The following is a 16,934-nucleotide window of genomic DNA, read 5'->3' on the forward strand; positions in this document are numbered from 1 at the left end:
TGTCATACCAGCAATATTGAGTGCTGCAATGTCAGAGGTGATGTTACATAGAGGTTGGCTTTTAGATGAATAACCAAAGCCCCCTCTACCCTCTCTGGGTTAGCATAAGTTATCCTATGGTTCTGTTTGAAGAGCAAGGTGGTACTCCTGACCAAAATATAATCCTCAACCAACACCACCAAATCAGATTATCGGGCATTATCTCATTGCTGATTGTGGAATCTTGTTCACAAATTGGCTGCTGCATTTTTAAATTTTACAATAGCAGCTACATTCCAAAAATAAGCTGTGAAGCACTTTGGGAGATCCCATGGTCATTAAAGGCTCCATAAATGCAAGTTCCTTCTTTAAAGAAAAGTTGCAGGCAGTTAACTACATCACCAACTCCTTCAACTTAGTCTTGCTAAATCTGGCAATCATAACCCACAGCCACATTCAGACACTCATATCTCTGTGGGTCTTCAATGATAGTATAATTGAGGCCCTCTGGTTTAATTATGAAGTGCACCTTATAGAGAAGAACAGTGCATTGCCTGTATTAAAGTGCTGCATTAAACTGCTTTGACAAAAGACTTGCATTTGTTTAGCATCTTTCACAACTTCAGGATGTTCCAAAGTGCTTTACAGCCAATGGAGCACTTTTGTAGCGTATTTGCTGTTGGTACTGTGAGAATCAAGCAGCCATTTTGCACACAGCAAGGTTCTACTCTAAACAGCACTGGCGTCATGGCCAGACAATCTAGTTTAGTGACATTAATTGAGCGATAAATATTCAACAGGATAACTCCCTTGCCCCTCGTCAAAATAGTGCTGTGGGATTTTTTTTATGTCTACCCAAGGAGTCAGAAGGGTCTCGATTTAACATCTCTTCTGAAAGACTGCACCTCCAAAAGTGCAGCTCTTCCTCAGTACTGCTCCTGATGGTGCAGCGTTCCGTTGGTACAGCACTGGGGTGTCAGTCTGGATTTTTGTGCTCCCTGTGGAAGAGTACTTTACAAGTAACCTTGAGTGACACATCTCTCCTCCATATCTTTTGCCAAGCCTTTTGTCACCTGTCCCAACATCTTTCTATGTAGCTTGATATCGAATTTTGATTGATAACTGATCCTGTGAAGCACGTTGGATGGTTTTTTAAAATATGTTGAGATGACAATTAAGTACAAGACCCTTTTGTTTTGGAAGTTGGGAATAATATAGTGAATGTAACCAATTAGTATCACAAGTCAGTAGATAGAATACCTGAACCAAATACAGGCATGGGATGTTGAAGTACTGGCGTATAATTCCTGATAAACTGTCTCATCTGTGACTTTAGGACAGCAATTGCCCCTTTTTCTGGCTGTGAATCACAAGCAAGTTCATGTTTTCCAGGGCTGCCTTTGCATGCTTTTAAAAACAAATTTAAAAATATATATGTTAAATTCCAACTCTACTTTCTTATTCTTTACTCTCAAAGTCTACAGCACTCAACAGGATTAGAGGACCCAATTACAAATTTTAAAAACTGCTGTACAGCACAATATCCATCCAGTAGCAAATTTCCAGCACAGGACGTCTGCACAAGAATCAAAACCAAAGAGGCTTTTGTTATTTTTGTTATTTTGTTATTAAGAGATCTCTAGTTTATTAGGCAACAATCTAACAAATCCTAAATATTACTGTTCACAGTGCTTATGCGCAATCAGGGAGTGCTCAAAACACTGATGTACTCTCTAACTTGTTGTAAGTCAATATTGCAAATAGAAAATAAATCCATGTTAGCTGTACAAGTATTACACTTGCTTTGCAACTTATAAAAGTATAAAAGCATTTTATAAATGGATAGAAGATGTATTCTGTGGATAGTAGAATTAGATGCAAGTTATAATCCTTGGACCTTCCCATGATGCAGCAAATATGTCCACCGAGTAACTGAGATATACAGTTAACTCTCGATCATGCTGACCAAGTTGGCTGAGCTTAGCAGGGTAGCAGCTTGAACAATTGGCCTCAACGTCCTTATTCATCAAGCAGAAGAATCAACCAGAGTTTCCACATTTGATCATTAACTAGTGATCACCGTTGGAAAGTATGCATGTGCAGAATTCTGATCAAAGAAAGCTCACAATGGATTCTGAGGCCGTCCCCTCCCCTGGAGGCACCTTCTGTCATGGAGAATGGACACCTAGGTGAGATTTAGGGAACAAACACTTGGAACTATACCACAGTAGTGCATCAAATGTTTTTTTAAAAAATCATAAAAGCTATGTTGGATATTCATGCTCCTTGATGAGTCAAGGGTAAACACAATGCATGATACAACAGAGAAAGTGTCATTGCACATGTCAGAATGTGGGAGCTGGTTAGGTCAGTTGGCTCGATATCTAGAATGACACCAATGGCACAGGTTCAATCCTTGTACCAGTTGTGATTGCTCATGGAGGCCTGCCCCCTTGTCTTGCACTACACTTGGAGATTGGTGCCCCTCAAGCTATTTAACCAATTGCCTCTGGCCAACAGAGAGGAGTGCCTTCAGTCCCTCATGGACTACAGCTAATTACCAACACATATCAGAATATTTTAGGATTATTCAGACTAAATGTTTAAACATTCCGAAAACTGATATTGATAAGCTTGTATTCCAGGCTAATGCTAATCCTTGAACTTTAACCAGACACAGACTTCAAAGTGGCACAGAATTCCTCAAAATACAACAGCAATTTTTGACTGCTAGAAATGCAGTGGTTTAAGAACTTCCAGGACTTTCATTGTGTTTTTGCTAATGGTTTCAGAAAAGAAGGCAACTTTGGAGAATACCATGAATTGGGATTGAGAAGTTATGACCTTCAGGCATACAACAAAATATAAAATTTATAATACATTATCTTTCTAGGGCCCAAAGCCTTAAAAGTTATTTCCATTAAGTGTAGCTAACACCTACATAAAAAATTAACTGTGCCAGAAAATGTGCTTGAAAAAGTGTTTAATTGAGTCATTTTGCGCATTTTTATAGAAAATCATTCCAATCTGAAATTAGAGGATATAATGAGATTCTCAGGGCTCTGTAAAGGTCATATTCATTTATTTAAACAAAACTTGTCTGCAACATTGGCAGAAAGACTAAAACTGAATAGCTGCACTATACAAAAAAACTCCAGTCCAATTTTGGAATAACACATAGCCATTAAGAATAGCACAGTAATCAAGTAAAAATTAATCACTCGAAATTTTACTGGAAACTTTAATCACAGGTGGTTTCCTTCAGGTTTAGGCAATGCTAGGAGCCAGAATTATGGAGTTTGCCATGGAAAAATATTTTTTATTTACAAACAACATTGTGATTTGATATTAAGACTTACTTAAGGACACAAAGATCTGTGAAGGATAAGTCCTTAAAACAGTGTTAAAGTGTGAGGATTATTCTACATGACTGAAAGTCTACACTGACTCATTTGATATTGGTGCATTGCATTCATACATGAGTGGAATAAATTTTCACTTCATCTAGCAGTTGTCAAGTTGCCAATTCATTAAGATGTACGTTCCACAAACCATCCATCAATAAATTCACTTTTGATCGTTAACCTAACTTTAATCTCCAAATGAAACACTTAAATCAATCTAGATTTATATAAAACTTCAGACTCATTTGTATAGTTGTACTACACATCTTGAAACATCCATCCAGCAAAATGTGTTTAATTTCCAAGGGATGAGACAATGGAAGGAATGGCAATGCCATAAACTGGTGAATGACAGAATGTTCAGACTATTTTAGGTAAAATATTCACAAGTACAAAATAGATTTGTCATATCAGAAGTAAGGATCATTAACTTCTTTGGTTTCATATTAACCAGGTAGAGCAGATTCAAAAGACAGGGTCTGCTTGGCAAGTTGTTTCTGTCACAGATTTAAAAGAAACATTTCCATCAAACCAAAATAAATTTCAAATCATTGTTCCTGCTCCTAAATTTGACATGCTAAGTCTCATATCTTTTGTTAAAGCCCCTTGATGATCAGTAGGACAGTTAGTAACACTGGCTATTTTCAAGATGCAATAGCAGGAAATCCAGAGGACTAAACTGTTGGCTGATCACTCATCCTAGTTTGCTTCAAGCAAACTGTTTAACACCCCCGCCCCAAAAGGAAATATGTGTTTGCTTAAAAGGGCTGGAAAACATTTGATTAGAAGTTTCTTGTGGTAATAAAAAAGGAAGAGGTAAAATCCTTACACCCTCATCTTAAGGAATTAATTCAATTTTTTTTTTTAGGAAAAACAGTTAAGCATTCATCCTCCAGCATCCCACAACATAAGGGCTGGAAAAACAGCAAGCTATTTAGCTGGTGTACATGCATTTGAAGCGGGGATCAATGGATAGCATCAGGAGTGGGCACCTGGCTGTAGTTGCACCATCTTAGGTGAAGTCAAGGTAAAATATTAGTCCACTTACCACTGGCAAATTCAAAACCCAAAGTAGCATCATACAACAAAATTTTCACATTTAAATGGATGATCCAGTGTGAATGCACTTTGCATCACTATTTCAGTCATGATCACAGCTAAAGAAACGAAGAACTAGAAGCATTTAACTCTTTTTTTCATCAACTCATGGTTTCCCCAGGGTTCTGTTCTCTTTCCACATCAGTAATCTCCTCCGCTCATCCAACTCCTGTGCTCATTTCATTCTGCATTTATCAAATTGTTCCAAATTGCAAGTACCAAAGGAGCACAAACTTCACTCCTCCGAGTACAATGGTGGAATCACTGCATCTTGTTCTCTGTGCATTTTATATAGGTCATTTGAAGACAATTTCTTGACATCAATCAGACACTATCCATCAACCTTGTTCCACTTCACTAACATTAGTCTGTACATTGGTACAACTTACTGTACAACATTTTATATTTTTAAATAATTAAACCTTTAAGATAATCGCTTCCAGTTAAAAAGCACCCATGTCCTGATTTCAACATTTTTCAGTTTTCACTACAGTGATCCGCAGTAGTCCTCTAACACTGAGAAGGACAAGGGCAGCAGATACATGCGAACACCACCATCCAAAAGTTCCCCTTCAAGCCACATGCCATCCTGACTTGGGACTATATCGCCATTCCTTAGTGTCGCTTGATCAAAATGCTGGAATTACCTTCCCAACAGCACTATGGTGTATCTTCACCATATGAACTGCAGCAGTTCAAGGCAGCGGCTCACCTTCTCAAGGGCAATTAAGGATGGGCAACAAATGCTGGCCTAGCGAACAACACTCACATCCTGCAAAAGAATGATTATTTTAAAGCATGGCTTGGGAGTCACTTTAAGCTTTACACCATCTCACCTGTCACTTATTTTCTGCTCAATATGTTTCTAGGTTTCCATTTATGACTTAACTGGCTGTAGAAACTACCCCCACATTGTTAATAACACCATCCTCCTCCAATGTCTCTCCACTGTCATTCAAAATGAGTAGGACTGCACTTGCCTGTTTTTTTTTTATGTTCGCTGGATGTGGGCTTCGCTGGCGAGGCCAACATTTATTGCCCATCCCTAGTTGTCCTTGAGAAGGTGGTGGTGAGCTGCCTTCTTGAACTGCAGCAGTCCATTTGGTGTAGGTGCACCCACAGTGCTGCTAGGAAGGGAATTCCAGGATTTTGACCCAGTGACAGTGAAGCAATGATGATATATTTCCATATGGTGAGTGGCTTGGAGGGGAACTTCCAGGTGGTGATGGTCCCACTATCTGCTGCCCTTGTCCTTCTAGATGGTAGCAGTCATGGGTTTGGAAGATGCTGCCTAAGGAACCTTGGTGAGTTTCTGCAATGCATCTTGTAGATGGCACACACTGGTGCTACTGTGTATCGGTGGTGGAGGGAGTGCATGTTTGTGTATGTGGTGTCAGTCAAGTGGGCTGCTTTGTCCTGCACAGTGTCAAGCTTCTAGAGTGTTGTGGGAGCTGCACTCATCCAGGCAAGTGGGGAGCATTCCTTCACACTCCTGGTTTGTGCCTTGTAGATGGTGGACAGGCTTTGGGGAGTCAGGAGGTGAGTCACTCATTGCACAATTCCTAGCCTCTGACCTGCTCTTGTAGCCACAGTATTTATATGGCTAGTCCAGTTCAGTTCCTGGTCAATGGTGACCCCCAGGATGTGGGGGATTCAGTGATGGTAATGCCATTGAACATCAAGGGGCGATGGTTGGATTCTCTCTTTTTGGAGGTGGTCATTGCCTGACAATTGTGTGGCACGAATGTGACTTGCCACTTGTCAGCCCAAGCCTAGATATTGTCCAGGTGTTGCTGCATTTGGACATGGACTGCTTCAGTATCTGAAGATTCGTGCTGAACATTGTGCCATCATCAGCAAACACCCCCACTTCTGACCTTATGATGGAAGGAAGATCATTGATGAAGCAGCTGAAGATGGTTGTGCCTAGGGTACTACCCTGAGGAGCTCCTACAGTGATGTCCTGGAACTGAGATGACTGACCAACAACCACAACCATCTCCCTTTGTGCTTGGTATAGCTCCAACGAGCGGAGAGCCCCCCCCCCCACCCCACCCCATTCTCAGTGACTCCAGTTTTGCTAGGGCTACTTGGTGTCAAATGCAGCCTTGATGTCAAGGGCAGTCACTCTCACCTCACCTCAGGAGTTCAGCTCTTTTGCCCATGTTTGAACCAAGGCTATAATGTCAGGAGCTGAGTTATTGCTAAACAAGTGCTGCTTGGTTCTATTCTTACCTAATCATATCCAGAGAATCATCTGCATGGCTTCACTTACTGCTCTCACACATTTACTTCAGCAAAGGATATATGCTTGACCTCTGCTCACCTGCATGTTGCCTCTTGCCAACATCATCTGAAAGTGTATCAGTTTTCACATGCATGCCAATACCCAGCTGTACCTCATTATCACCTCTCTGGATCTCCCCGCTGTCTCTAAACTGTTTGTCTGGGTGAGCAGAAATTTCCTCCAATTAAACATTAAGGAGAACCAAAACTACTGTCTTCTGTCCATGTTGAAACTCCACTCACGATACACCAACTCCATTCCTCTTGCTCACAATTGCGAGGCTGAGCCAGACTGCTTGAAACTTCAATGTCCCATCTCACCCCGAATGAATTATCACATATCCACGCCATCACTAAGATCACTTATTTCCACACTCCTAACATTCCTCAAATTCTGCCTCTGCCCCAGTCCATCTGCTGCTGTAACCCTCATCTATGCATTTGTTACCTCTGGGCTTGACTACTTAAACACACTCCTGGATGGTTCCCACATTCTATCTTCTGTAAACTTGACGTCATCCAAAATTCAACTTCCCATTCACTCATCAGCCCTGTGCTCACTGACCTATATTGGCTCCCATTTAAGCAATGCCTCAAATTTGAAATTCTCATTCCTCCATGGCCTCGCACCTTCCCCATCTCTAATTTTCTCTAGCCCCACAATCCTCCCATGTACCTGCATTTCTTCAGCATCCCAAATTTTAATTGCCTCACTATTAGTGGCAGTACCTTCACCTGCCTGGCCCAAGTCTGGAATTCTCTCTCTAAACCTCTCCACCCCTCTACCTTGGTTTCTTCTTTACAGTGTTCCTTAAAACGTATCTCTGACCAAACTTTTGGCCATCTACCCGAATATCTCCTGATGTGACTTAGTATCATTTTGTTTTGTAATTCCCCTGTGAAGCATGTTAGGTGATTATATTACGTTAAAGGCAACAAATAAATACTTGTTGTTGCAGAATGCTGCTGAGATTAACACAAAAAACTTTTGTAGACTGTCCTAGCACAACTCCCAGAAATACTGCAAGTTGCTTTGCATACAATAAATTACTTTGAAGTGCACTCATTGTTTTACTTGGGTGTATTTACAGCCATGTTGTACACACTCAGTCACACAAAAACAGCTGTGAGGCCAGTTAAAAGACAGGAGAAGGTGGATATGCACAGCAGCTCTATCAGCATCTGAGCTTTTCAGATCTACTGTGTATTTCCAGCATGTTCTATTCCTGTTTCACATTTCCAATAGCTACAGTTTTGTTCTTATTTGCATTGTTTTGGATTGTGTTGGAGTGTAGGAGGGTGGGGGTAGATCTGTCAGAATATCACAAGCCATCCCTATTCTTCTTAGCTTCTAATTAACTAAAGGATAGTGTGGCTGAATGTAACTACAAGGAACTCCTAGTCCAGATCAGGAGCAGAATTCTCCCTTCGGCGAGTGGGGGCGGGGCCCACTTGCCAACACGTAAAATGACACCCGAGGTGACATCAGGTGGGCGTCCCCACATCACCTCGCATCATTTAGATTTCCGAGTCAGCTGTGCACCTGCCAAACTGTCAAAGGCCTATTAAGGCCTATTGAAAAGTAACTGAAACAGTTAAAGGAGCTGCCCATCCAACCTTAAGGTTGGCAGGCAGACGAAGAGCCCAGGCGGCCTTCAGAAAAAACATGAAACCTCATCCATAGGCGGGATGAGGTTTCATGAGGGAATTAAAATTTGTTACATTTTTAATAAAAGTTATTAACATGTCCCAGCTCATGTGACATGTCACCTGAGGGGACATCAATAAAATTTTTTTCATCGTTTATTACCTTTTTGCAAGTAATATTGATCTCCCTGAGGCAGCACTTTGCCTCAGGGAGATCTGTGCACTCTCTTGCGCACAAAGAGCTCAATCCCGGCTCAGGGAATCCCCTGCCCACATAGGGAGTGCATAGCGCTTCCTGGCGCACATCATGCTGGGTGGGCCTTAATTGGCCTGCCCACGTAAAATGGTAGCATGCCCCCAACTGGGGGTGCTGTTTCGGAACTCGCCTGCTCGTGCCCACTCCTGCACAATGCGCCCCCTCCCCCCAAAAACGGGGGAAAAATGTTGCCCTAGGTGTTCAAGTGCTACAGTGAGGCTTAAACTCAGAAGGCGCTGTTCTCTCTCCTCCTTTGGCGCTCCGGCATATTTTGAAGCATTATTATCCTAGCATCCATAGGAACAGTAAAGGATCACTTGGGAACCTTGTATATTGGCACTCGCAAATTAAATTCTAATAACATCTTAAAATTAGAGCTAGGGCACTTAGGAATCAAGGAAATCAGGAACTCATTCCCACAAAAAGATTGTGGATGCTGAGTCTACTGAAATTTTTAAGCCCAAGATAAACAGGTTTTTGTTTGGTAAGAGTATCAAGAAATAAGGAGGAAATGCTGGCAAATGAAGTTAATGTACAGATCAGCCAAGATCTGACTGAATGGTGGAACATGTTCAACGGACTATATAGTAGACTACTGTCATTATGTTGTAATGAATTAAAGGGACTCATCACTCTACAGCATTCAAGAGACTGGTCCTCTAGTAAGTCACCGCTAACAATCTGGGTCCATAAAAAGTTAGTGAATAACACTGCTCAAGCAGGTCACACAATTTCATAGCCCCTTGCATAATGCAACTCTACCAGAGTGCAACTGATGCCTGTGGAACCACACCCCAACCAGATGCTCTGCCTTCAGAAAAACTGCAGAGAAACGGAGATAAAATGGACAAAGAATAAGATGAAAAAATCAAAATTACTCAAATTTCAAAGTACATCAAATTCAGATTTTTTTTTAAACTAACAGCATCACATTTCAAGAGGTTATTACACACTGTATAAAGAATATTCCTTGTGACTGCTGTAGGGGCATGCATTTTTGATCTTATATGTAAAATAAATTGGATAATGGGGAAGTTGGGGGGGGGGGGGGAGAATAAAAATTAATTTAGAAAGTGTATTTAACATTTCAAAATTTCACAAGCCAAGACGCCAAACAAAGGAGGAAGGGAGTTGGGGTGGAGGTGGTGTGTGACTGAAAATTTCCACTATTTCCTACATATAGCAAAGTTGTAAATGAATTGGACTGTGAAATTATAAACAAATGGATAAACAGTGAGCAATGGAAAATTCCCCATCTTTCAGTTTGCATCTGCTGCTGTTTTCTGCCAGTGAGGTACAGCTGACAATTTTGCTGACTGCTCAAAACACCAGTCCCCAAGTGCAATTCACTCCTTAGCACAGGACCAAGAAATCCATCCCTTATATCATTCCTTTGATGTCTGTAAACTGCAGCCAACTGAAGCAGAGGTAGGGAGCTAGTAGTGGGGGATTTCCTACTCCATTTTTAAAAATTTAGGCCAATTAATATTTCAAAACTTTCACACTGATCAATTGAGTTTTTCAAGGGATACATAATTTTCAGCTGTTAGCACAAACATTGTTGCGCATTAAATTAAAAGTGTCAAAAGTGCATTATAAAACAAAATAAGAACAGGACATTGCCAGCTGCTGCCAGTAATATGCTACAATGTAAGACAAGTAGAAATATAAAATTAAAATAAATCAATTTTAAAGTTATGGAATGAATTTCCCATTTTCAGATCAAATGAATATTGCTACCAATAGAGCACTGAATCACAGTAATAAATACCTTCCATTTATACAATGTCTTTCATGTCGGCAGCACTTCACAGCCAATGACCTGCTTTTGAACTGCAGTTACTGTTGTTGCATAGGCATATAAAGCTGCCAATCTGGGCACAGCAAGGTCCCACAAACTTCAAATGAATTAATCTGGGTTTTTTTGTGGTATTGGTTACAGGATGAATATCAGCTCAGACATTCCCTGGCCTTCTTCAATTAGTGCCAGTGAATCTTTTACATTCACCTGGTGAAGCAGACTGGACTTATGTTTAACATTGCACCCAAAAGACAACACCCCTGAAAATACAGCACTCCCTTAGTATTTCTACTAAAGCGTCAGCCTAATTTGTGCACTTAAATCCTGAACCACGTATTCTACAATACATGCAGATGCCTAAGAATTGATGCTGAGCTAGTTCTCCACACCTGCGCATTTAAATCATCCTGAAAGCACAACAACCCATCAGCTATATAGAAGACGAATCATTTATTTTTAGTAGTGCCATCAATACAGCAAGGACCAAATGTTTACTCCACAAGGTGAAACTATTTACTTTCAAAATCTCTCACTGAATGGAAAAATATGGGCCTGCCTTTGGGGTATGCTTGCGGTTAGTTGTAGACTATAATTAATTGCAGCAACATTCCAGCAAACCCAACGAGCAGAACTTACTAAAGTAAGCTAAGTACAATTAATATTGGTGACAGTGATGTTTCTGTCCTCAGAAATGCTCTAATTGAATAGGAATTGCCTTTGAGTTAATCTGAAAGAAGATTAATTGCTTCAGCAGTTAACACCACCCAAAGCAGATATGCTACCTTACCCCTAAAACTGTTTTTGCTGGTTATTGTCACAAAAATAGTCTATCCAGTATCAGGAAGGAAATAAAGCCATAAAGATTCAAAATTAATTATTTAAATAATAGAATAATCAGCATTCCCAGTTGGCTGCATGCCTGATAAGTACTCTAAATTTATCTATTAGTCTAAATATTGCAATGTTCTGAAACACAAATGGGTCAAGTACTGTGCATTAGTATCCTATGTCTTGTATATATTTAATAACTTAGATAATTTTATTGCAAAAATACAAAATAGTTTGATGTCTGCAAAGAATTTCAGCACTGTATCCTTCTCCAGCCTATAATCCACCAAACGCATTCCTCCAACTCCAGCCTCTTACATATCCCCACTTCTTTCGCAACACCACTGACAGCCAGACCTTCAGCCATCTAGGACCTAATCTCGGAATCTCACCCACCCCCCCTCTGCTGCCAAATATCTTTGCCTCTCCACCTCTCTCCTCCTTTAAGATGCTTTATAAAGCTTACCTCTTTAAAACCAAGGGTTTGGGCACCTGTCTTAATGTTTCTTTGGCGGAGTACCAATTTTCTTTTCATGATTTGTGCCCGAGAAGAGCCTTGGGATATTTAATACATTAAGAGCACATAAACATGCAAATCATTGTTGAAAAATATTTAGACTATTCAAAGGGTTGGCAGCCTAATACAATGGTAGGAATCTGACCAAACATAAATGAAACTAATATATATCTATCACAGAATCGTTACAGTACAGAAGGAGGCCATTCAGATCATGTCTGCACTAGCTCTCCGAATGAGCAATTCACCTTGTGCCATTCTTCTTTTCTCCCCATAACCCTGTATTTTTTCTTTTTAAGTAATCATCCAATTCCGTCTTGAATGCCTTAATTGAACCTGCCTCCACCACACTCAGGCAATGTATTCCAAACCCTAACTACTCGCTGTGTGAAAAAGTTCTCTCTCATATCACTTTCTTATTTTTAACCAATTGCCTTAAATCCATGCCCTCTGGCTCCCGAACCGTTCACCAATAGGAATAGTTTCCTCCTATCTGCTCTGTCCAGGCCCCTTGTGATTTTGAATACTTCTATCAAATCTTCTCTTAGCTTTATCACTAAGTCCCAACTTCTACAATCTGTCTTCACAACTGAAGTTATCATCCCTGGAATAATTCTCATAAATCTCTCCTGCACTCTCTCCAATGCCTGCCTTCACACCATTCCTAAAATGTGGTGCCCAGAACTATTCGCAGCACTCCAGCTGAGGTCTAATTAGTGTCTTATACAAGTTCAACATAACCTCCTTGCTCTTGTATTCTATGCCCCTATTAATAAAGCTTTATTAACTGCTCTCTCAACTTTTCCTGCCACCTTTAATGACTTATGCACATATACACCCAAGTCTCTCTGCTCTGACACCATTTTATTTTATTCTGTCTCTCTCTTTGTAGCTTACTATTAGATCTCCTGCAGCATTGTAGCCTCTGATTTACCACAAGCAATGTTTTCTAATGACAAGAGTGTTCTACCAAGTATTGTTCTATTACCAGAGGCATGCTCAGTTCTCTGAAAATCCTTTATTAGAAGAAAGGGGAATGCCTTGGCAAAAGCTATCCACTGCTGAATTGGATCTGTATTTAAAGGCCACAAAGTCTAGTTAATCATAGCAGAAATTTAATCTTGTTGCTCAATAACTTTATGGAAAATGGGTCTAAATAGGTATGCCTTGATGTTGGAGGCTGTCAGTCAACTAGTTTGTTTTTAAAAAGTGCATTTTTATAAGCTGTGACTTGATCATTGATAGATGTCTGAGGCTTGCTGTTGCACTTGTTGCCATTTTGTGAATTTGAGTCAATCAGGTACAAGAGTGAGATGCCAACTACATTAGTGATGACAAACTAAGACAGTCCAAAACTTCACGTAGCATTATTCCTTCATGAAGCATCCATTAATTTTTCTCCATTCAGGAGGCAATAACTTATTCCACTTCCCATCAGCCATACAAAATATTTTGCACCAGGGTTTTCACCACCTACGGGTTATACATGATGACATAACTAAGCAGTTTTAGCCTACACATTCCTTGTTCTTAATACTATTCAAATTAGTTACATTGCCATCCCGAACTATATCACCATTCCTTCAATATCATTCTAGAACTCCCCAACAGCACTTTGGTTGACAGCACACGGACTGCAGCAGTTCAAGAAGGCAGCTCATGACTTCTTAAGGGCAAATAGGGATGAGCAACAAATACTGGCCTTGCGAGCTACGCTCATGTCTCCTGAAATAATAACAAAATATGTTTCCAAACCTTAAGTATTCAATATGAAGTAACACCATGCAAAACCTATGCAGAAATAATCTGACGTTACAATGATCCAAATAAAGTACTTTTCAGCAGAGAGATTACACTGAAAATTCCCGGTCTGTAATCTGAATTTACAAATTACTCATTGCAAGTTACAGTACAATTAGTGCCAAAAGCCCTCAAGACACACTGTATTTAATGTAAACCAACCATTACAAGCAGAAAACAAAGCCTAGTTTATTGGAATTGATAGCACAGCATATTCCATCTATTTTACTTGTCTTAAAGTCTATCAAAAATTTAGTTTGTGTAGATGTTGTATTACATTGCATTATTTTATTTATTTCCTAAATAGCTCCCCCGGTGGTTCAATGGGCAATTGTATCACAGTGTGATTGTCTCATCAAAAATTGTCTCAATTTTTTAGCTAACAAAGGGATTAAGCTAATCTTAATAGTTGGTACTCTTCCTCCTGATTAATGACAATTGATCTAGTGTGTGTGGAAGAAAAACAAAATGTGTACAAGTATGTTTATCACTGTCACCTGAACCCTAAGATATATTACAAAACTAACTCCACCAAATTACAATTTATAATAGAACCTAAGGCTTTCTACCATTTAGCTTGTTCCTTTAAGGCCAAGTTGTTGTGATATATAGCAATGGGCAAAAAGCCTAATTCATGCGATTTCACAAGCAGTGGTAGCAAGATTTAACTGAATGGGAGTATAATATACACAAACTGCAACAGCATCTAATCTAAAGTTAAGGTAATAAATTCATAAACAGAGCTGGAATACAATAAATTTGTAATTGAATTTTGTAATAATTTGTATAGGATAGGTTGTGTCTGATAAGCCTGATTGAATTTTTGAAAGATGACTGAAGTAGAAGGCAGGAGAATTTCTATGGATGTTACTTATATCAACATCCAGAAGGTATTTGATCAAGCCCCTCCAGGAGACTAAAGTCAGCTAAAAGTGAAGCTCATGAAGTCAAGGAAAATTAACTTGGCTAGGAAACTGGTTGAATGGCAGGAGACAAAGAGTAGAGATAATGGGCAGGTACTCTCACTGGCAGGATGTGACTCATGGCACCCTGCAAGGATCTTTGGTGCAGCCTCAACTATTGACCATATTTATGAACAACTTAGAGAGAAAGGCAAATATAGATGGAAGCATGAATGGGGATTTTAATAGATTCAGTGAATGGGCAAAAGTGTTACAAACGTGAGGTCACCCATTTTGGGCCCAAAAGGATAAAACACGATACTTTCCAAATAATGGAAACAGTGCATATCAAAGACTCTTGAAGGTCCTGGTACATAGATCATTAAAATATCATGAATAGCTACAGAAAATAATCAAAAAGGCTAAGGATATGCTAGTCTTTATATCTAGATGGCTAGAACACGAGGGGATAGAAGTCATGATTCAGTTATTCAAAGCACTGGTTAGGCCACACCTGGAGTACTGTGAACAGTTCCAGGCAAAGCACCTTAGGAAGAATATGTTGGCCTTGGAGGGAGTACAACATAGGTTTAACAAAATAATACCTAGACTCCACGAGTTAAATTATGAGGGGAGGTTACACAAACAATAGTTGTATTCCCTAGAATTTAGACGGTTAAGGGGTGACTGATTGAAGTTTAAGATATTAAGGGGAACAGATAAGTTAGGCAGAAATGATTTCTGCTGGTTGAGGAATCTAGGACTGGGGCAGTGTCTCAAACCAGAGCCAGGACTATCAAGAGTGAAATTAGGAAACATTTCTTCACAGAAAGGGTGGTAGAAGTTTGGAACTCTCTTCCACAAACAACAATGAATGTCAGATCAATTGTTAACTTTAAATCTCATAATGATAGACTTTTGTTAACCAAAGGTATTAAGGGATATGAGGCAAAGGTGGGTATATGCAGTTAAGCTGCAGATCAGTCATGATCACACTGAATGGCGGAAGAGCTCAAAGAGGCTAAATGCCTTATTCCTGTTGCTATGTTCCCAAATATATATCAAATGCTACAGACAAACTTTAGCTCTGAAGATAGGGGTCTATCTATTCAGAGAATAGGGGCCATAGTGAAAGAGGAAGAGAATTTCTCATGGAAAATAGGACATATTTATTTTCCAAGTAATTAAATTAAGACTAAACATCTAATTTCACACTAAAACAGGCCACCAATTACTTAATATATTAAATAAGCAGAGTGCTTCTGACTGATGTCCTTCAATAGAAGGACATATTCTTCTCACCCCATCAATCTATTTGCTTGACAGCTGCTCATGGCTTGAAAATTGATCAAGTAGATGCACATTTTCTCACAGTAGAACATGAATCGTCAAATCTCTGCATTCACTTTACCAGCAGAATACCAGGAACACTGGAGTGATTTTTCACTCATTAAAAAAGTAAATTTGCAAGAATACATTTAAACCAAATCTAGTGTTAATCTCTACAAACTTTACATTTGAAGGTACATTGCCAAGAAGGTGAAAAAAAGTGAGAAACACATTGTAATCCACACATTTAAAATATACAGGTCACTTTTCTGATTTTATAAAATGCATAATGAGCAGCAATAAATTGATTTTATATCCCACTTGTGGAACTGATCATAATTATTAAGTCTACCCACTCTTAAGACATATCTAATCCCACAGCTCACCACCTATCCTCTTCATGTCTGCACATAACGGGTCGATATTGTTTTCAGAACTGTAATTATCACTGATGTAAATATACGTCAAACGTGATGTGCCTTAAAAACTGGTTTGATTTGAATCACGATTAATTGTGGCAACTGGCTATAATATAATTCTTGCATTCAATTATTCCGACATCGTCCAGGTCTATTTTTCAGAAGTTTAACCGGTTTAAGTACAATTCTTTCTAGGACATCGGGAGTTCCGTTGCAAACTCTAAATTGCATTTTTGTCACCAGTGCAACATTTTTTTGGCTGTAGTCAATAACGCTGCACTTCTATCATCCCAGTCGATCACATTATATCCAGCTCAAACCGTGCATCACGACAGAAGAAAAATGTAAATAATATGAAACTGGAAGATATAGAAATTCAGTTCTGTCCATCCGAGTTTTCCCAAAAAAAAACGGGTTCGTGCACTTAATTCCTATTTCTAACGTTTCAACATAACTGGTGCAGTTTTAAAACCAAATAGTGGAGCTAACAATTATTCATGTAGACGTATTTAAATATAAAATGGCACAGCTCGTGTCCATAAAAGAAAAGCATAAAAAAAATTTAGCTGTCGTCTTCCACCCCCCCCCCCAAAAAAAAATGAAGCTGCAACAGTCTTAGAAGGCAAGAACAGTCAAGGAACAGGGCTCTGTCCCGGCCACAATGTTCA

General features: G+C 39.5%; 1 protein-coding gene across 3 annotated transcripts in view; it reads right to left on the bottom strand.

The window, feature by feature from the left end:
* Window positions 1-16,934, bottom strand: part of peak1 (pseudopodium-enriched atypical kinase 1) — a 205,507-nt gene that overhangs the window by 187,725 nt on the left and 848 nt on the right. The window lies entirely within an intron of this gene.

The sequence above is a fragment of the Carcharodon carcharias genome, chromosome 32 (assembly GCF_017639515.1).
Source record: "Carcharodon carcharias isolate sCarCar2 chromosome 32, sCarCar2.pri, whole genome shotgun sequence".
Lineage (NCBI taxonomy): Eukaryota > Metazoa > Chordata > Chondrichthyes > Lamniformes > Lamnidae > Carcharodon > Carcharodon carcharias.